The sequence below is a fragment of the Crinia signifera genome, chromosome 5 (genome assembly GCF_055691185.1).
Source record: "Crinia signifera chromosome 5, ASM5569118v1, whole genome shotgun sequence".
NCBI lineage: Eukaryota > Metazoa > Chordata > Amphibia > Anura > Myobatrachidae > Crinia > Crinia signifera.
This window is the reverse complement of record NC_139221.1, coordinates 306,278,922-306,301,081: the sequence shown is the minus strand read 5'-3', so window position 1 is coordinate 306,301,081 and position 22,160 is coordinate 306,278,922. Positions and strand designations below refer to the sequence as shown.

General features: G+C 47.6%; 1 long non-coding RNA gene across 1 annotated transcript in view; it reads left to right on the top strand.

Annotated features, from left to right (window-relative positions):
* LOC146081308 (uncharacterized) overlaps positions 1 to 22,160 on the top strand; it is a 23,253-nt gene extending 1,093 nt beyond the window's left edge. The window contains exons 2-3 of the long non-coding RNA XR_014475107.1: positions 1,781 to 1,869; positions 21,911 to 22,160. This is a non-coding gene — a long non-coding RNA (uncharacterized LOC146081308). The remainder of the gene's footprint in view (positions 1 to 1,780; positions 1,870 to 21,910) is intronic.

The window sequence follows — 22,160 nt, the reverse complement described above, 5'->3', positions numbered from 1 at the left end:
TCAGCACACTATTATATTTTCCCTCCATCTGCCGACAGGTGGTATGAAATGCCACCTGTTGGCACATGTCGGCTCCAAATTTTGTTTCAGAATACCTTTTTCATGTTGACCCTTTCATTGTTAACCTTTTGACCCTGTCGACCTTTGGACCCTGCTGAACTTTTAATTGTCGACCTTTGGACCCTGTCAACCTTTTGACTTTCGACCTAGAGTCAATCTAATCTAAATCCGGATATCCTCACTAGGATAGCAGTGTGAGCGCACATATATTCCTCTGAGGGTATACGGTCATTAGGTCGACAGTGTCTAGGTTGACAGTCAAAAGGTCAGCCACTATTGGTCAACACATGAAAAAGGTTGACATGCAGTGTTCCCTCTAAGCTGTGCGCACGTGCGCGCGCACACACCTTGATGAGAGTGCGCACAGACATTACAACTGAGCGCACAAAGCAGCAGTGGTCCCTTTTTGCAGTTGTGGACTCAATTAATGTGTGTTTCACCCATTAACTACATTGTGTACTGTATTTTGAATGTTTAAATGTTTAATATCATTTTGAAGTAAAGTTAACACAAATGCTGAACTTCATTTTCCAGTTATATATAAGTGACGCACAAAAATTTTAAATTTCATTCCAAAGTTGCACAGCCAAAATCTTTAGCCGCACACAGCCTTCGTAAAATTAGAGGGAACATTGTTGACATGGTCAAAAGGTTGACACAAGCAAATGGTCAACATGGAAAAAAAAGGTAGACATGAGTTTTATCATGAAAGTTTTTAACCGACTTCTTCATACTTTCATACCTCCCAACTTTCAAGTAGGAGGAGGGACGACCAAAAAAGTAGCCGTATTTTATCGCAGGATGGCCTCGCACATGTGTACTAATTTGCAACCAGTGACGTGCGGTGGTGGCTGTGAATGGAGAGGCACTGTCACAGCCATCACCGCACCCCCCCCCCCCCCCCCCGGCCTGGCTGCAGCCGACACCTGCTGCCCCCCCCCCTCCAGCAGCAGCCAGCAACCTTCCCCCGCCGCCATCTCCGTCCGCACCTGGCCGCCACCGACACCAGCGCCGCAGCAGCCGTCCCCCGCCGCCACCTCTGTCCCCCGTCATAAAATTGTGTACTTACCAGGCAGGGGAGAGGGACACAGCAGCGGCAGGGAACCGGGACTCGGGAGCCAGGGCACAGGGGAGCAGGGGAGGGGGGAACAAAAGTGACACTGTCATGCTTAAATGACAGGGGCTGGTGTGATTGGACAGCAGCTGGATCTGCTGTCCAATCACAGCAGCCCTTGTCAATTAGGCACTTCTAGAAGTGCCGCTTTTGGCGTTATTTTTAATGGGCTTTTTTAGCCAACTGCTTAGCCCCGCCCCCCGCTTCATCCCATTGCCGTTCTTTATGGGAGGCACGCTTATCGGTGCCTCCCAAACTAGATTAAATAATTCAATCTAGTAAAATAATCTAAAGAAAATACTTATGACACAGAATATGTGTCATAGGTATATTCTTTGTATTATTTTGAAACAAAATGACAGGGGAAGCACTGCCTCCCCTGCCTCGCCTGACTGCACGTCCCTGTTAGCAACCGTGTGATCAGGTCTGAATTAGGCCCTTAGTGTTGAACTGTGGGCTGTGAATTATAATGCAGTTGCAGTGTGGTGATGTGTTGCACATTTTCGTTAAGTATAAAAATAGATCCGGCAATGGTTCTTGATAAATTAAAATCAGAGATCCACCCAGCCTGCTGACCACCACTGTGCCTCTGATTTTACCCCGTAGATCTGGACATGCAGCTGTATGATCTGGGATATCCATCCGCAGAGGAACCTGCCTGCTCCGTGGATTTTGATGACCTGGTGGCGTTTGAGGTGAGCCCAAGAGGTGGTTTTTGAAGCTTTTCTGTGACGTTTGTACCAGTAAGTATTCAACGAACGTAATGGCCAGCTGCTGACAGACTGTGTCGTTTCAGCATCACATTTAACCATTTCCAGGTTTTATTAGGACGCCATTATAGTAATTTACATAAAAGTGATACATTCCTAACATACTGTGATGGGAAACATTATGGTTATAAGTAGTTAAGCCAGTCAAAATGGTGGCTTAATCCCTACCTGCTCCTACCTCTGTGTCTTCACAGCTCCCCCTCTCCATATACAGCAAGTTTCAAATCAGATCATTTTGCTATCACTTTCTGTTCTGTTTGCACTTCCTTGGTCAGTTGTACTTTTTCCCTTAAGGCGCCTAATGAATTATGTTGTTGGCCTATACCATTACTTAACTCTTATGCCTAGAAATAACTGACACAAACACCTTATCTAAAATAACGACACGGACACCAACTGCGTAAGTTTAAAAAGGTCATAATTATTTATTGAAGTGGTATGACCCCTATTTGTATAAGGGATGGCAAAGAAAGCACTTGAGACCAGCACCAGTCCCAGGTGTTGCCATGGTAGCGACCGGAGCGCCCCAATCAACACCCCTTCTTGTGGGGTACAGCCCGCGCTGTGACGGACATACCGCCCCCTTCTATTGCATGGCGCGGACCTTCCATGAAGTGTCCAACGCTCCCGGTCGGAGCATGGGGACTCGCCCGCCTTCTTGGCAAAGGGGGGGCAATACCGCACAGAGACCACCTGACTGCTGGTCGAGAGTGCCTTCTCGCCGATTGTTAACTAAAGATATAGAATCAAATGTCCAAATTTGGAGGATGGCCGTAGGCCAGGTAGCACAGAGGAAAAGGGTAGGGAGGGTGGGGATCCAGACTCAAAGAGGCTTACTTCCTGGCTCTGAGCCCTAATATACCCCTCACTATGCTGATGCCCCCTTGCTACCTGATTGGCAGATCTAACTGCCACTCAAATGTTATTTCCCTAGGCTTTACACTGATGCTTCTATACCTTTACTTATGGACAACAAATTCACAGGCTCTTAAATTCCCTCGAGCCTATGCGGCCCTCACTCATAGGCGAATCTAGGGGTGGTCCGGGGGTGCACAGGACCACCCATTAGCCCATTTTGTAGCTGAGGGATGGGGCTTTCCAACGAGCCCAGCCCCCTGGGAACCGGAGATACTGCCAGGCAAAGCTGGAACGTTTTCCCTATAGGATAACATGTGACCCGCTAATTCCGACCACCACCCAGTTCAACGGCTGCCAGTTCCCCCTTCGGCATCACTGAAGCTCGAGGTTGAACTCAGTCGAACCCAAATTGCTGGGCCTTCAATCTGATACCAGGCTGGATCCATATGGGTTAATTGGTTCCAGGGATATTGAGGTTAAACCGTTTTTTTTCTTTTGTTAAATGTCATTTCATGACTGTTTATGTTCTTTGAGGGCAGATTTCTCTGGAACCAAACAGCCCAGTTTCACGGGACCAAATCATTTGAAGCCAACTCAAAAGTTCTTCAATATGATACTGGTCTCATGTAAATGGGTCAGTTGGTTCCAAAGGTATAACTGGTTGGTTAAAGGGGGGTAGGGAGAGGGGAGTGGTTATCTCTCCCCCTCACACCAGAAAATGCAGGGACTAGGCTGGTGTATAAGGGGTCAGCCTGGGAATGTCCCTGCATGATCCTGGGACCATATTCCCGGGTAAATCCCTGCATTTTCTGTTGTGAAAGGGGTATTATTTCAAACAGCCGTGACCTGCAGTGCTCTGAATACAGCCGGGCAGCCCCCTGCTCTCTGCCCAGCTGTCAATGACTGTCACCCCTGCAGCTTCCGCTCCAATTCTTCTCCCCGCTTTCACCTCAGCCCTCCCCCTTTAATCATGTGGTGCCGGCGCCCGGTGTGCTCCCCCGACGTCACGCATAACAACAGAGCGCACAATATTTCAAATGTCCACTCGTCTAGAGGGGACACCAGGAGGGGAGTGGGAGCGTGCTCTGCGCTGCGCTCTGCTCCTCTGCCCATAGAAGCAGCTGCACCGCTCTCCATCTCTCCCTGCAGCAGCAGCAAAGGCTCATGTGTAATGGGTACTATGGTGTGCGGCATCATGTGTAATGGGTACTATGGTGTGCGGCATCATGTGTAATGGGTACTATGGTGTGCGGCATCATGTGTAATGGGTACTATGGCGTGCGGCATCATGTGTAATGGGTACTATGGTGCCATCAAGCAAGAACCCCCTAGCAATGAGCACGTAGGTAAGCAGCACTTATGTGGCAAATATGTAATGGGCATTACGGTTTGTTATATAGTATGTAATTGGCATCATGATGTGTGGCACAATGTGTAATGGGCATTATGTTGTGTGGCCTTATGTGTAATTGGCAGTACGGCGTGTGGCTTTATGTGTAATGGGTATTACGGAGTTTGCTAAAATTTGTAATGGGAATTACTGTGTATGGTCTAAAGTGTAATACCACATCCCTTTTTGTGATGACACACCTCCTTCCCATGAGGCCACACCCCCTTTTTGCCATGCAGCTTCGCCGCGCAAAGGTCCCCCTGCTGTTATGTCTAGATCTGGGACCATCCATTACCATAATTCTAGATTCGCCTATGCTCACTCTATCTAAGGCCCTAATGAATTATGTTGTTGGCCTATGCCAGGGGTAGGCAAGTAATTTTTGATGGAGTCCGGAAGTTTGAAATTATTTTGGTCGAGGTCCATACGGGCACAATGCTGGCAATACAATGACAATGCTGGCAATACGGGCACAATGCTGGCAATACAATGACAATGCTGGCAATACAATGACAATGCTGGCAATACGGGCACAATGCTGGCAATACGGGCACAATGCTGGCAATACGGGCACAATGCTGGCAATACGGGCACAATGCTGGCAATACAGGGACAATGAAGGCACATTCTGCTCACCTTTTTAAAAATGCAAACTCTGCATACTGTACTTAGGGGACGGGCAGGCCGCAACCCGCAGAGGCACTTAAAAGTGCCTCCCTGTTCCGCTGCCTGCACCCCTCTCCAGAGTCTGGACTCTCTCTTCTCTCTCCAGGGACAGCCCTTGCTCGACAGCCCCTGCTCAGGCGTGGGGTGTGGTGTCAGGCAGCTCCTTCATTCAGCGGGCGGGAGGGCAGGCAGCTCCTTCATTCAGCGGGCGGGAGGGAGGGCGGTCGGGCAGCTCCTTCACTTGGCTGGCTGGCTGGCAGGCGGGAGGGCGGACGGGCTTGGCGTGTGCGGCGTCTCCAGATAATCACGCTGGCCGCGTCTTCAGCCCCCGCCCACATGAGGCGCCGCGATAGGACGCTCCCTCGTCAGGGGAAGGAGACGTCATGTCTCACTTCCCCTGGCATATTTACAGAATTACTGTGAGGTCCGGAGCTCTGGCTTCTGCGGTCCGGAGATGGACCGCGGTCCGCCAGTTGCCGGTCCCTGGCCTATACCATTACTTAACTCTTATGCCTAGAAATAACTGACACAAACACCTTATCTAAAATAACGACACGGACACCAACTGCGTAAGTTTAAAAAGGTCATACTTATTTATTGAAGTGGTATGACCCCTATTTGTATAAGGGATGGCAAAGAAAGCACTTGAGACCAGCACCAGTCCCAGGTGTTGCCATGGTAGCGACCGGAGCGCCCCAATCAACACCCCTTCTTGTGGGGTACAGCCCGCGCTGTGATGGACATACCGCCCCCTTCTATTGCATGGCGCGGACCTTCCATGACGTGTCCAACGCCCCCAGCCAGAGCATGGGGACTCGCCCGCCTTCTTGGCAAAGGGGGGGGGGCAATACCGCACAGAGACCACCTGACACCCCACCTGACTGCTGGTCGAGAGTGCCTTTTACCTATGCTAAAACTAACCTAAACTAGTGAAAATGTACTGCAAAAACACTGCCCTACCGGAGTCGAAAGATGGACCCCGTCCGGCCTGTTACTGGGGGACCCCTTAACGATTGCAGGGTGCCTAACTGCCGTGCCGCCCTGAGCCACAAACATGCCTGAACACCGCATGGGTCAACTTCCTTCTGGCCCTCTCAATGGCTACCACGTTCCGACAACCCCGCCAGTGAAAACGGGGGACTATGTCAGACCAAACAATTCTCAAGCCGAGCCAGGGTGACGCCAGACGCAACAAGTCCGACTCAATTTGTATGGTAAGCGCAATGCCCGTCCTCTTGACCAGGTCATTGCCGCCTAAGTGACTGACTATCACATCGGGGCGGCCCCACTTACGGGCTTTGGCAGATAAAAGATCCCATAGACCCTCCAACTGGAGGCCACGGACACCGAACCACTGTACTTCACGTGCCCTTGCCAGAACAGGAGCCCTGGAGGCTAGTGGGTGCCTAGCAGCCCAAAAGATAAAAGAGTGCCCTATAAAACAAAACCCTACCCAGAGTCAATTTGGAGGGGGAAGGGGCTGAAAAAAGAAGAAACCTAGTGGTTAACATCATTATACTGTAAACACAACGGAAATGCATGTACTACGGCCCAAGTGAAGGTGAAAAACTTAAAAAACCTCCTGTGAACTTGAGGGGACAGCCAATTGAATAAGTCCACAATAGAAGGAAAAATTAAAAAATTCCCTTCACACCGTCGATTCCGGAACGCTACCCGTTTCAGAACCGATTGTAAACAATCGTTTTTGGGCCAGCGCAACAGGTGCCGAAGTTACAACTTATCTAACTTATCTAACTCTTATAAGCGGAAGACCACCACCTGCCAACCGCCTGAATGGCAGAAAGTGGAAGTCCAGCCGCTTTTGCGCAAGTAGCTGTGTGATAAGGGTGCGTCCCTGAATCCCGTTCCCGCAGACCTAACTCCACCAAACAGCCCCGAAACACAGCCGCAAACTGGAATCGGGTCAGTGGCAGCACATCAGCGTGTGCCAAGAACTGCAAGGCGGTTCCCGGTCTGCGGGATACATATTCCTTAGCCAGGGAAACTGGACATACAGCATTGTTAGCTTGCGCCTTCAGGGCAACACAGTTGCCCCTGTCAATCTGATCGGTTTTAGACCTCTTAATCCTGCACATAACTTGTTCCTCTCGGAAGACTACGTCTTCCCCTAGAAGTCCAGTGCTGGAGCGCTTGCTGGCAGCTATTAGCCCGCTAATGTGAAAAGCGCCATAGAAGGCAAATGTAAAAGCTACCTTAAATAAGGCCTCCTCAAATGGGTTCTTGGCCACTTTAGCTAAACAAGCTACTAGGCTACTAGTTCCCCCAGCAAGCGCTCGTCCATAGGTCCACACGAGTTCGGAGCCACCAGTAGTACCCCAGCCTGACCCCTTGAAGCCCTAGACAGTACGAAGACGTAGTGGGGTCGGGCTCACCACGCAAGCACGAATGGAAGGCAATACCGGCCAAAGCCGCCGCCATAGCCGACTTGGACCTGCCCTTTCGGTGACCCCATACAAAAGCGAGTAACCGGTCCCCGAACCGACTCACCGCTGACATCGGTGGAGCCCTGAAAGTTCAACCAGTCCTGCCAAGCAGCCCCGCAAGCTCTGTGTGTGGAAGGGGCCAAGGACATTAAAGGCAATTCTGCCATGCCGGTGCTATTATCTGCCACACAAAAGGGGGACAACTGAGCCCCAAGGGGGAAGCCTCGGGGGCTAACTCATGAAACCTCGTGAAATAGAAATGGGAAAGGGCGTCTGTTACACTGTTATCCACCCCGGGGACATGTCTAGCCCGGAACTGTATATTGTGCCATAGGCAGCGTAACACCAAGTGCCCCAAAAGCCCTAGTGCCCACAGGGAAGCTGCCCCTTGATTGCTAATGGCGTAGACCACCCCGATTCGTCAACTGCGAAAACCACCATTCGGCTGAAACTATGATGGGGAAAAGTTCCAGCAGTAGCAGGTTGACCGTGAAACCACGATCAATCCACAACTGCTGCCCTGGTGCGGAGCACCACTTGCCCTGAAAATAGGCCCCGAAACCCATTGAGCCTGCCACGTCCGTGAACAGCTGCAGCTCCACTCAAGAGGTGGGGTCGGAGGGCCATATAGAATCCCTATGAAACTATTCAAGAAATGTGGACCAAACCCTTAGGTCGTCCCGCTTCTCCCTGCACAACCGAAGTGTGTGATGGGGAGCCCTAACCCCAGCTGAGGACCTTTCTAGCTTGCGGCAAAACACCCGCCCCATGGGAATGATGTGACATGCAAAATTAAACTACCCCTGTAGCGACTGTAGTAGTCTGCATGCGTTCCCTTATGAGTCCTAACAGCTTGCCACCTTATCTTCGGGGAGACAGCAACAACCAGCATCAGAATCTATTTCAATGCCGAGGTAGGATAGCACCCGGTTAGGGCCTTCCACCTTGTCTGAGGCAATGACGACTCCCAGGGAACCTATAATGCCAATGGCTGCTGCTAGCCATGCAGCGCATGCGCTGCGGTCTCCAGAGCCCACAAAGAGAAAATCATCTCGATAGTGGGCCCCACCACGGCAACCCGTGTCGGCCTGTATGCACCCATGTAGGAAGGTGCTGAATCTCTCAAAGTAGGAGCAGGAGACCGAGCACCCCATTGGCAGGCATTAGTTACTAAATATGCCCCCGTCTGGTCGGAAACCCATAAACCTAAAGGAAGCTGGATGTAGGGGAAAGAGGCGAAAGGCGGACTCAATGTCCAGCTTTGCCATGAGTCCCCCCCTGCCGAAAACCCCGGACTATGTTAAGGACCTGATAGAACAACTGATACTGAAACTCTGCAGCAGTCGTCGGGGATTGAGTCCTTGATGGAAACCCCGTGGGGGTAAGACAGGTGCTGAATAAGTCTATATTTACCTGGGGCTTCCTTGGGAACCACTCGCAAACTCGTGCGGGTGCTAGGGGGACCCATATTCCCCGCTGCTAGCGGAAGAGTGTAAAGGGGATGCTGCACACACAGAAAATAAGTGTTCTCACCATCGATGGAGGAGCCTCCGTGCTCGTCAGCAGACATAGCCGGGATTTCTGTTTCGGCTGAAGGTAGAGGAGCTGGCATGCCGGATCCACGCTCTGCGAGGTCGGTACCCTCAGCCGCCGGGTGAATCGGGGATGTCCCCCTGCTTGATATGGCCGCTTTGGGGAGTGCTCGCAGCTGCCGGGATGTGGATCCTGTGGAGCATCTGTGGACTCCGCCCCCTGTTCGACTGCTGACGTCACCCGGGTAACTGCAGCCTCCGACACGGCAGGCACCGAAGTCCAGTGGTGATGGCTCAGCCGCAGAGGAAATACGATCTGCACCAACTGTGATCTTGAAAGAAAAACACAGGCATGAGACATCACAGCGCTAAAGATCCTGGGAAACAACATGGTGGGAGGTCGCCTCGACTGACCCACGGCCCTCAGGGGGGGGGCACATTGGGAAACTAGGGGAATGTGTAGAGACCCTAGCTGAAGGGAAACTAGCCCAGGAAAGCTTGAGAATGCGCCAGACTACCAAACGAGGGACTGCAGCGGGGATGTGCCAGCCCACACAGGTACGTACAACGCACCCTGTAACCCCTTGTAAGGGGCGTATTTCTGATATGGAGCCTGCTGCAATGGAAAAGCCCGTAAACCAAACTACTGTAGGCCAGTATAAACAACTAGGTGCCCAGCGGTCAGAGGTGAGGTAAACGACCATGTATTCTGCCAACTGGTGACCCACCAGCAACAAAAACATCGCTGGTAAACTTGTGGTAAAATTAAGAGGCATAAGGCCCTGTAAGCAAGGCTGCTCAGACTGGGGCCTGGCTATGCCAGTAGGCAGGGAGGCCACATGGAGTGAGCCCTGGAGGGCATGCTGGTTCCTGTAGTGCCACAAGGAGGATTTAGGGGTAACTCCTGATAGGCTGACTCTCAACTCAGATATATTAAGTGCTGTTATCATGTAGCCTTACAGTAAGACAATTATATCCGGTGTAGGACTTCCGGCATCAGAGAAGCCGTGACGAGGCCCGGAAGCTTATCATATATTCTGCAAAATATATGTAACTAAGATCTCTGAATGACCCTCTATTATGTTGGTTTTTCATATCTTATTACTAATGCCCTTTGGTGTGCTGGGGGTTAAATCCCCCTCCCTTGCAGCACCTGGGGGGGGGGGCATTACTAGTTTCATTGAGCAGCTTTCACCACTGTTTTAGCTAACAGAGAGGGCAGAAATGGTGGTCCAACTGTAACAGGCATGGCTGCACCATCCCAAGTGAGGCAGGGAGCCCACAGACAGAAGGCCTTGTGCCTCAAAGACACCCCCATATTAAATGCCACAAGTGAAATCAAACCTAGTAACCAGGGCACCAGCAAGTGGTGCTGTAGTATCACCACTGCCAGCATGGAAATCCCCAGCCCTGACACTGTCTACATGTGGCTGTGATACAGGACAGGGTATTTTGTGCAAGCAGGAGCAGTTAAGGTACACAGACAGAAAAAGCAAGCTGTACAGGGAGGAATGAGGAGGAAAGAGAGAGAATGTGAGCAATTGAAAAGTAACTTATCTGCTTCAAGATTTAGCTGTTCTTTTTTTTTTCTCTTGGAATAAAGCATGTCAATGGTGGGAAAAGAGGGGTTTTGACATGCAGGGTGGGGGGTGGGAGGGGGATGGGTATTGGCACTGTCATTGGGTGCTATGCTTTGTTGTTATGTATTATGTGTATATTGCTTACTGCTATGTTGATTATTAATAATCCGGGGATGGGGTGGCAAATTTTTTCGCTGTGGGCAGATGGTGGCTAATTATCGTGTTCTCACGTGGAACGTGCGTGGGCTAAATAATAAAATAAAAAGAGCCTTGGTGTTAAGACAAGCACGTAGCCACAGTGCAGATATCATCTGCCTACAGGAGACTCACCTGGAGGCGGAAAAAACGGAGGCGTTAAAACGTCCTTGGATAGGATGGTCTTTCCACTCAACTCATACTTCCGCCTCCAGGGGAGTCTCTGTTTTGATACGTAAGGGCATCCCTTTTGTCCCCGAGAAGACTGTAATAGATCAGTGGGGCAGATATATCTTTATTAAGGGGAAATTGGGGGATTGGCCGTTTTTATTACTGACAGTTTATATACCTCCCCCATACAACTCAGAAATTTTGAAATTGGCCGCAGCTTTCGTTGTGCAACACCAGGGAATGCCTGTTATTATGCTCGGCGATTTTAATAACGTATTGAATCCCTCTCTGGATAGGACAGGCACTTCATGTAGGGCTAAGCGCAAGGAAAATACAAAAACAGGCCTCTTCCATTTAATTAAGGAGATGGGTTTGAGGGACGTATGGAGGGAAAGGTTCCCGAAGACCTTACAATATTCTTGCCATTCATCAGCGGTCAATTCCTTTTCCAGAATTGATTTGGCCCTGGTAACTGATGAGGTAATTCCCTATATCCAGGATATCGCTTATTTGGCAAGGGGCATCTCTGATCACTCTCCCCTCCTCCTCAAATTAATAATAGGTGGGAACAAAGGATTCTCTTATTGGAAACTTAATATATTTTGGCTAACGCAGCTTGATGCGGGGGGTAAATTTGAGGCGTCATGGAAGGACTTCTTTGAGTTGAATGATAACTCCGCCACAAAAGGGGTGATTTGGGACACATTTAAAGCGTATATTAGAGGGACTCTAATTAGGGAGATAGCGGGCCTGAAAAAATCTTATAAGAAACAGGAGAAGGACCTAGAATTAAAATGTAATAATCTTGAAAGAGAATATCTCCTGACCCCAAATGAGGAAAATAAAAATCAGATGGAGTCAAGCGCAAGATGAATGGAAGAAGTGCTTGCTAGAGAAAGAACACTATAGGCAGTTATATGCAGGGCACCGCAGATATATGGAAGGCGATAGGCCGGGGAGTTTTTGTCTAATATAGTTCGCCAGGATAATAATACCAATGTAATATCTGTAATCAGGACAGTGGATGGGCGATCACTCTACTACACCCCAGACATAGCGGAAGAGTTCAGTCAATTTTATGATAAAATATACCAGTCACAGCAAAGTCACCCACCAGTAGAAATTCGTGAATATTTAGCTAGTATCGAACATACACCATTAGCCACAAACCTTAAGGAGATCCTTGACGCCCCTATTTCTGAAAAAGAAATAGAGGAGGCCATTGCCTCTATACCAACGGGCAAAGCTCCCGGTATGGATGGAATTCCACATGACTTATATAAAAAATATAAACAATTCTTTATTCCCAGGTTCCATGCCCTATTCAACGATATATATGAAAATAAGATCCTCCCAGACTCTATGTCCGAGGCACTAATAACAGTTATCTTGAAGAAGGGCAAGGATCCTGGTGAGGTGGAATCCTACCACCCAATCTCTCTCTTAAATAACGATGTTAAGGTGTTGGCCAAGGTTCTGGCCGGGAGACTAAATGTGGCACTATGTGAGATTATCCATGGCGACCGGACGGGGTTTATTCCCGGTAGATCTATAACATCTAATATTAGAAGGCTGTATACACAACTACAGGCTCAACATGATTCTACAGAGGCTGCTATAATATCACTCGATGCAACAAAAGCCTTTGACACAATTGAGTGGTCATACCTCTGGGAAGCCATGGAATGGGTTGGTATTGGTCCAGTTTCATTAACTGGATCAAGGTGCTATACGGGTCTCCAGTGGCCAGAACCTCGGTCAATAAATATATATCGCAGAGATTTGAGATTGGTCGGGGCACCCGTCAGGGATGTCCATTGTCCCCGGGCCTCTTCGCCATTGCTATGGAGCCTCTGGCCTGTCTTATTAGAAAAAGCGAGGAGATTCAGGGGATTAAAATTGGAAATTCGGAGGATCGTATTGCGTTATACGCCGACGACATTTTGCTCTTTGTTAATAATCATCTGGAGGCAGTACCGGGGCTCATCAAAATGCTGGGAAAATTCGGGGATTTCTCTGGTCTCCGTATAAATTGGGAGAAATCATGTATACTCCCCATAACAGGCCCTTGCCCACCAGAGGTACATGTCCAATCACCCCTAAAATGGGTTACTGACTTCCAATACTTGGGTGTCAGGATCTCAAGTGATATGGCCAAATTCATCCCTTTAAATATCACCCCACAACTAGAGTACCTTAAATCTAAGATAAGTGCATGGGGACGACTCCCACTAACGCTTACAGGCAGAGTTAATTTGGTCAAAATCCTTGTTCAACCTAAAATTGTTTATATATTACAACATTCCCCAATCTATCTCCCGAAGATCATTTTCAAAAAATTGGAGGGATTAATATCCTCTTTGATCTGGGCCAATAAGAGACCGCGTATTAGACTAAAAACGCTGTCCAGGAGTAGGCGGGTGGGAGGTCTGGCACTCCCAGATCTCCATCTCTACTACTTATCTACACAGTTGGCCTCTATCAGGAGTTTGCTGATCCCGGGTAGAGAAGATGGGTTAACAGAATTAATTAGGTTGAATACTAAGGGCCATACTCCCCTTCAAATGCTATTAGCAGATAATCAGCAGAGGAATTGGCCGCCAATAATACAACAAATGAACCTGGTATGGAAGCAAGTAGAAAAATATTCTCGGGAGCCGGGGGTTAGATCCTGAAATTCCGCTATTTAACGCTAGTATGTTATCAGAGTTAGGGAATCTACAAATGAAGAACATCTGGGGGGAGAAAGGGATTAATACTTTAGGACAACTGGTGCACAATGGGGAATTCAAATCATTCAACTCACTGAAGGCCACTTATTCTCTTCCTAATAATTATTTTTTTAGATACATTCAGCTACGTCACGCCTTCTCTGTACAATTCAGGGGCCTTAATTTAATGTTAGAACACTCCTTATCTAAAAAACTGCTTCAGAGATGCCCGAACAAGCATGCGATCTCATACATTTTCTCGATCCTCAGCCAAGAACTAAATAAAGGAAACCTCCCTGAGACTAAGTTGAAATGGGAGAGTAACCTAGGCCCATTGACCGACGAGGAATGGCTAGAAGCTTTGGAGAACATTAGATTGGCCACAGTGCAACTCAGATTTCAACAAATTCAGTTATTCATAATTCACAGAACATACATGACCCCAAAACTACTCTTTGGCTGTGGGGGTAGGGTGAACGACTGGTGCCCTAGATGCCCCTCTGTTACAGCGATTATTGGCATCTTATATTGGAATGTCCAGAGGTGGCCAAATTCTGGGAAGAGGTGTTTAAAGATCTCCAGAGATCAGGTATTCCCCAGGAAGTTTGTACAACGAAAGCTAGTATTTTGGCGATATTGAACAAGAATAGGTGCGATAAATACCTAAGACAATTTCTTATTATCGCATTTACCCTCGCCAAGGTATGTATCGCCAGGAAGTGGCTGGCTAAAGAAGGCCCTGTAATATAAAGTTGGAGGGCTTTAATAAAGACAACTAAAGCCAACGAAAAATATACCTATTTATCCCGAGGTACCCTACACACTTTTGATAGAATTTGGGAAAATTGGATAGCAGATTAAGCGAGATAGCGATATAGATATTGCAATTAGTTGAGTGCTCTCTTTTGTATTTTATTTTTTATTATGACAGTGCCGGGGGAGGAGGGGGGGGGGAGGAAACGGTAGGGGGGTTAGGATAAGGACTAGGCAAATGTTGGATTTGGAGGTAAGGGGGAGGTAAGAATCACGGCCTGATAGGCTGGGATGTAAGCATAAGGCACCTTTATAGGGAATTAAACTAAAGAGGGATTAATTGTGGGTGGGGAATAGTCCCTTAAAATTAATAGGGGGAAAGGTAAATATGTACACTATATGAAGCTTTCAGAATATAATTTACTAATATGTTTCACTCTCCGCTTTCCCCTGTATATTGTATACACTGGGTATTACATGGAAGGTTAAATAATTATGATGCAATTGAGGTTTTTATTGTTTGAAAAATCACTTTTAATTAATATTAATAACTGTATTAATATTTGATGTCTTGATATTTTTAATAGATAGTTTAGAACCCGGTATCACTAAGTTATCACTAGATAGGAATTAGTAATATGCACTTTGATTAATGTAAGCTGAAGACAATCTGTTTTTCTCCTTTCGTAAGTTGGTATTTTGCTCTTAAAGAATTGCCACTAGTCGTAACAGGTGGGGGTTAGCCACGTGATATTTTGGATGTCCGGGGACTTTTCCTGTACAGAGTTTAGTAACCATCCTGATATAACCAATTAACTCGAATTTGATCTCTAGGTACTTACTAGAAACTCCTCCCCTTATGTCTGTAATTGTTCTATTCTTTTTTTAATCTGTATGCCTTGTCCTTGTCTTTTTATCTATGAATTTAAAATTAAATAAAGTGGATATTGAAAAAAAGATTTAGCTGTTCTGCTTCAAGATTTAGCTGTTGTGCTTCCAGACTGATCCAGAATCAAAGAGGCTCACTTCCTGTCTCTGATCACTGATATAACCCTCTCTGGCTGCCGCCCCCCTGCTACCTGATTGGCAGAACTAACTGCCACTCCACTACTATTTCCATAGGGCTTTACACAGATGCTTCTGCTATACTTGCTTGTGGACAACAAATTCACAGGCTCTTAAATTCCCTCCAGCCTATGCGGCCCTCGCTCTGTCTTATGCAGCATGGTATTTGGGGTGGGTGACCATAACTCCTGGGGTGCGCTGTGCAGGCATGCTTTTAAGGGGAGCTGGGGTGTGGTGAGGGGGATCCCAACATGCTTCGGTCGTGGCCCAGGGTCCCCATTTCAAAATGGCTGCTTTTTTTTATATTTTTTTTTTTTAAGGGTGCAGTCATTTTGAAATGGAGACACATGACCACGGCCAAAGCATGCTGGGCATCCCCCACAACACCCCAGCTCCCCAAAAAAGCATGCAGCATGGCTGCACATTGCACCAAGCACCTGTGGAAAAAAACAAGCACCTGTGGAAAAAAACATGAAAAACCACCAGAAACAACAACCCCCCCCCCCCCCCCCCCCCAAAAAAAAAGCTACAAACAAAGACACACATCCACCGCAGGAGCTGGGGTGACCCACCCCCACCCCCAAAAGCCATCCTGCATACTTGCTGGGAAAACTGCACCAAAAAAAAAAAAAAATTAGCAATTATGCAGCATGGCATTTGGGGGTGGGTGACCATAACTCCTGGGGTGCGCTGTGCAGGCATGCTTTTAAGGGGAGCTGGGGTGTTGTGAGGGAGATCCCAACATGCTTTGGTCGTGGCCCAGGGTCCCCATCAGGGCCGGTGCTAGGGTGTTCGGCGCCCTCCTGCAAACCATACATTTTGCGCCCTTTCACATTGCCATTGCAACAAGCTGCAGCCCGATTGTGGGAGAGTATGCAACATGCGATCCTATGGAGGATCACGGGTGCATGTACATGTATGCATACACCATCTCAGTGCTGTGTCTGCAAAATGTTGCAGGCACTAAAGGTGCCCATACACGCTGCGAGAATCGCATAGTTATCGGCTAGATCGCATCACACGGCATGCATGCAATGTGTGTGCGATGCGATCCGAAAGCAGTACAAAAAGTATGTGCAGCACATTACACCCCTCTCGTGACTGAGGGGGAAAGAAGGGGAGAGCAGGAGGAGATGGAAGAAGAGGGGAGGAGATAGAGGGGGCGGAGTGTTGAGGACTGGCAGCGGCACTGGCAGAGCACACCATGACCCGCTGACCCCTTCAGATCTTACAAAGGCACAGGCAGACAGTTGAGACTGTGTGGCACCCCAGACTTTTTCATAGAGTCCCAGCAGCGGGACCTTAGGGGTTAACCCCCCCCCCCCCAGCAGTGCAGGACGCGAAGGAGCGTCTTCAGGCTGATTGACTGCCTGGGGAACGTATGAGAGGAGAGAGGAAGTGCGTGGAGGCGGAGAAGAGAGGTCAAGGGGTCGCAGCACGAGGCGTGAGAGGGAGCTGAGCGGCAGGAGACGGACAGCGTGTGTCCCGTTTGGAGAGGAGAGGAAGGCAGCAAGAAGACGTTCGGCGGGCACAGCAAGGAGCCAGGAGACCGGCCGGGAGACAGCTAGTGCGCAGCAGTACAGAAGAAGACGACGCGAAGTGAGAGAGGGCAGCGGCGAGAGACCTGGAGGAGAGCCCAGCAGAGCGGGAGCGTGCGGCTGAGTGCAGCAACGCTGCAGTAGTAGCGCCCACACTAGCAGCCCTCCTGCAAGCAGTGTGACCAGCGCCAACCTACCCAGACACCAGGGGACCAGATCGCGACGGGCAGGAGCCTGTACCTTGCTCCTGATGCCAGGTACCCCCGTGCTGGTCATTCCCTGGCCTGCTTCCCTGTGCACTTCCTGCCACCAATGGAGAAGGCCCTCATTGGGTGCCCCTACTCTGCTGCCCAGCGAAACCCTATTCTCCCCACTTGCCTAATATTTTCCCCCTCCGGACCGCCCCATCTCTATTAGGAAACACAAGGGGGCATATGGACAGAGTGGGGCTCAACCTCTTCCCCTGCGCAGCACCGTATGTAGTTATGTCAACCCCTGTGAGGTAGTGGAACTACCCCTCAAGGTCAGGGACCTTAGTTAGGAATTGCTGGAAGGTACAGGAACACTGTGGTTGCCTGATATTACATTGGACTAACTAAAGGGACGCTGCCATCTTGTGGCCAAAGTTCAGGTTGCAAGGAGTGTTTGTTTAACGTGCCAAAGGAGTACAGCATTTGCTTCTTTTCCCAGGGACAGTATTCTGGACTTCTCCCTAGGGAGGTATTGATAAGATATATTGACTGCTATTTTGTATGTTTTTGTAATCGTATTTCTTGTAAGTATTAGATCTGTGCCAGATTATTAGCGTAAAGTGAATATCGGTAGCAGAAGATAGCTGCTCATTTTGATAGGAACACCGTTAGGTGATGTACGGTCAGTATTTTATAGGCAACCGTTTATGTAGTTTACCGTAGTGTAATAGTAGGACAATTGTCCGTTCACCTGTCTTACCTCGCTAAATAAAACTTAAGCATTTGTACCTGCTGAGCGCCTTGCTTGAGTTCCTGGGGTGACGTGTTCCCTACAGTCGACGCGGTGAAGAACCAGGGCGGAGCCAAGAGTATCCAGCGACTCAAGGTAAAACATATACACCCCACCGTTGGCGTGTCACAATTGCAGCACTGGTTCCCGGTTCCCAGCAGTGTTGCATTGCCCGATAGAGGAGCTTTGTGAGTAAAAACAAAGCTACTGGGGGAAATTTACTAAGAATACAAATACAAAAATTGCTGTTCCTTCTCTCACAAACCCAGGAAAGACACATCATATTCACTGCTGTCATTAACGTCCTCCAGATACGTCTTCAAAAACCTGATAATTTCTCATATATACCCAGCCTTCTAGGGTACAGATACCCGTGGGAGGTAAGTATCTCGCCTCACTTGGATATGCCTGCAGACTTGGAGCTTGTCTACCCTAAAAAAAATGGAGGTTCCAGTAGACGAGCGATGTCCTGGGGATAATGATATGATATGTTGGGGATAAGTGACAGGATATATTATATATATAACAGTGGAAATCAGTTAGTTTTCATGTGAAGACACCAAACCCCAGGTCAAACCCTGTATGAGGCTACATTACCTATGATATCATACTGATGTCACAATGTCATATGATGTCATAATAATGGCACTGAGGGTTTAAAAGCAGAGCTCAGCCAGAAAAGAAAGATAATGCAAATGCACATGAAGTTCAGAGACCAATAACATTAACATAGGGGACATTGAGGTTCTTAGCACAATAATGTGAGCCCACCTACCACGTCAAGGTGACCTCATCAGGTGGGTGGAGGGGGAGGGGAAGGAAGGCGGGACATTGAGGTTCTTAGCACAATAATGTGAGCCCACCTACCACGTCAAGGTGACCTCATCAGGTGGGTGGAGGGGGAGGGGAAGGAAGGCGGGACATTGAGGTTCTTAGCACAATAATGTGAGCCCACCTACCACGTCAAGGTGACCTCATCAGGTGGGTGAAGGGGGGACATTGAGGTTCTTAGCACAATAATGTGAGCCCACCTACCACGTCAAGGTGACCTCATCAGGTGGGTGGAGGGGGAGGGGAGGGAAGGGGGGACATTGAGGTTCTTAGCACAATAATGTGAGCCCACCTACCACGTCAAGGTGACCTCATCAGGTGGGGGGGAGGGGAGGGTTTTTTTTATTTTTATTTTTTTCTATATTTTTTATAATTTTTTTTATTTATTTTTTATAATTTTTTTTTTTTTTTTTTTTTTAGTATTTTTTTTTTTGTAATTTTTTTTTTTTTTTTTATTTTTTTTTTGCAGGATGAGGGGAAGAGGGAGACTGTGCCAGGCTATTCTATGCTGTGCTTAGCTAAGCTATACTAAGACCATAGTCTTAGCATAGCATAGCTAAGCATAGCATAGAATAGCATAGTCTTAGCAGAATCTTAGCTAAGACTATCTGATATTCTATGCTGTGCTTAGCTAAGCTATACTAAGACCAGAGTCTTAGCATAGCATAGCTAAGCATAGCATAGAATATCATAGCATAGATAAAGTTAACTAAGATTATGTTAATACTATGCTAATCTATGCTGTGTTTAGCTAAGCTATACTAAGACCATAGTCTTAGCATAGCATAGCTAAGCATAGCATAGAATAGCCTAGTCTTAGCAGAATCGTAACTAAGACTATCTGATATTCTATGCTGTGCTTAGCTAAGCTATACTAAGACCATAGTCTTAGCATAGCATAGCTAAGCATAGCATAGAATAGCAAAGCATAGATAGAATTAGCTAAGATTATGTTAAAACTATGCTAATCTATGCTGTGTTTAGCTATGCTATACTAAGACCATGGTCTTAGCATAGCATAACTAAGCATAGCATAGATTAGCATAGTCTTAACATAATCTTAGCTAAAACTATGCTATACTGTTCTATGCTGTGCTGAGCTATGCTATACTAAGAACATAGTCTTAGCATAGCATAACTAAGCATAACATAGAATAGCATTGTCTTAACATAATCTTAGCTAAGTCTATCTATGCTATTCTATGCTATGCTTAGCTAAACTGTACTAAGACCATAGTCTTAGCATAGCATAGCTAAGCATAGCATAGAATATCATAGTAGTCTCATCAGGTGGTTTTGGGGAGAGGGGGGGGGGGGGGGTTAATCTGAGTCAGAGTTGTCTGCCCATCTGCAGCATGCACGTCTCAATGTTTTGGAGATTCTTGACCTGAATGAGCATGGTTTTATCTGCTCAGTTGGGATTTCAGGTGTGCATTTGGCATGATCATTGAGCATATCTTCAAGCTTGGGCATCAGCAGAACTGACTGCTTTGGCATGAGCAGGTTTGCCGGCTTAGGCTTCATTGGTACTGCCGGCTTCGGCTTGACCAGGACTGGCTGTTTGGGAATGTGCATCAATGACTGCTTGGGCATCAGCAGGTCTGCGGGCTTCGGTTTGACTGGGACATCCAGCTTCGGCTTGACCTCGACTGATTGCTTTGGCATAAGCAGGGCTGACTGCTTGGCCGTAACCAGGTTTGCCGGCTTGCCCCTGGCTGTGGTTGAGGGAGTGACCTCTGTAAATATAGAGATCGCCGGACATGTTGGGTGCCTTTTCACCACATACCTTCTTGGCCCCAGTACCACAGGCCGATATTGAGGCTGGAATGGTACTTCTGCCACTGCAGGACCAGGCATGACAACTATGACTCTTTTTCTGCTGTGAGTTTTTAGAGTGTGACTTCTCTGGTTAAGAAGCTGCAGCAGAATGAGGACAGCAGCTCTGGGCACTCATATTTATACCCTGTCCGCGGGGCCCCCTGCCCTCACATTCTATTTTAGAATTCTGCTGCTGCCAACATTCTATTTTAGAATTCTGCTGCTGCCAACATTCTATTTTAGAATTCTGCAATGGCCAGCATCCTAAAACCACCCACTTCAGTGATCCAAACAAAATGTGTGCCCCAAATATCCTGACTAATGCTGTATATCATTACACATGTCCAATTTACTAAGAATACAAATACGAAAATTGCTGTTCCTTCTCTCACAAACCCAGGACACATCTTATTCACTTAGGGTTACCACCTCATCCCTTTAATTCCGGACACATATTAATTAAACAGGTTCTGTGGCTGATTAAAAAAACAAAACAGTTGAACTGGAGTCTTGATGGCTGTTTAAAAAAAACTGTTGAAATGGAGTCTTGAAGTCAGCCAGCCACAGAACCTGTGTAATTAATATGTGTCCGGAAGGGATGAGGTGGTAACCCTATATTCACTGCTGTCATTAACATCCTCCAGATACGTCTCCTAAAACCTGATGATTTCTCATATATACCCAGCCTTCTAGTGTATACATACCCATGGGAGGTTAGTATCTCGCCTCACTTGGATATGCCTGCAGACTTGGAGCTTGGCTACCCTAAAAAAATGACCTGCTTGTTTACTATCAATGGAGGTTCCAGTAGACGAGCGATGTCCTGGGGATAATGATATGATATGTTGGGGATAAGTGACAGGATATATTATATATATATAACAGTGGAAATCAGTTAGTTTTCATGTGAAGACACCAAACCCCAGGTCAAACCCTGTATGAGGCTACATTACCTATGATATCATACTGATGTCACAATGTCATATGATGTCATAATAATGGCACTAAGGGTTTAAGAGCAGAGCTCAGCCAGAAATGAAAGAAAATGCAAATGCACATGAAGTACAGAGACCAATAACATTAACATGGGGGACATTGAGGTTCTTAGCACAATAATGTGAGCCCACCTACCACGTCAAGGTGACCTCATCAGGTGGGTGGAGGGGGAGAGTATTTTTTATATATTTTTTTATATTTTGTAATTGTTTTAGTTTTTTTATTTGTTTTTATTTGTAGGAGGAGGGGAAGGGGGGAGACTGTGCTGGGCTATTCTATGTTATGCTTAGTTAAGCTATACTAAGACCATAGTCTTAGCATAGCGTAGCTAAGTACAGCATAGAATATCATAGTAGTCTCATCAGGTGGGTTTGGGGAGAGGAGGGGAAGAGGGGGGGAGATTTTTTTAATAGGAGTCAATTGTCGCCCATCTGCAGCATGCACGTCTCATCGTTTTGGAGACCCTTGACCTGAATGAGCGAGGTTTCATCTACTCGGCTGGGGAATCAGGAGTGCATATGGCAGCATCATTGACCATACCTTCCGGCTCGGCCATGAGCAGGACTGACTGCTTGGGCATGAGCAGGTCTGCCGGCTTAGGCTTCACCGGGCCTGCCGGCTTCGGCTATATGCTTGGAGGTAGAGAGTGTGTGAAAAAAAAAAGAGTGCATACATAAATAATAATAA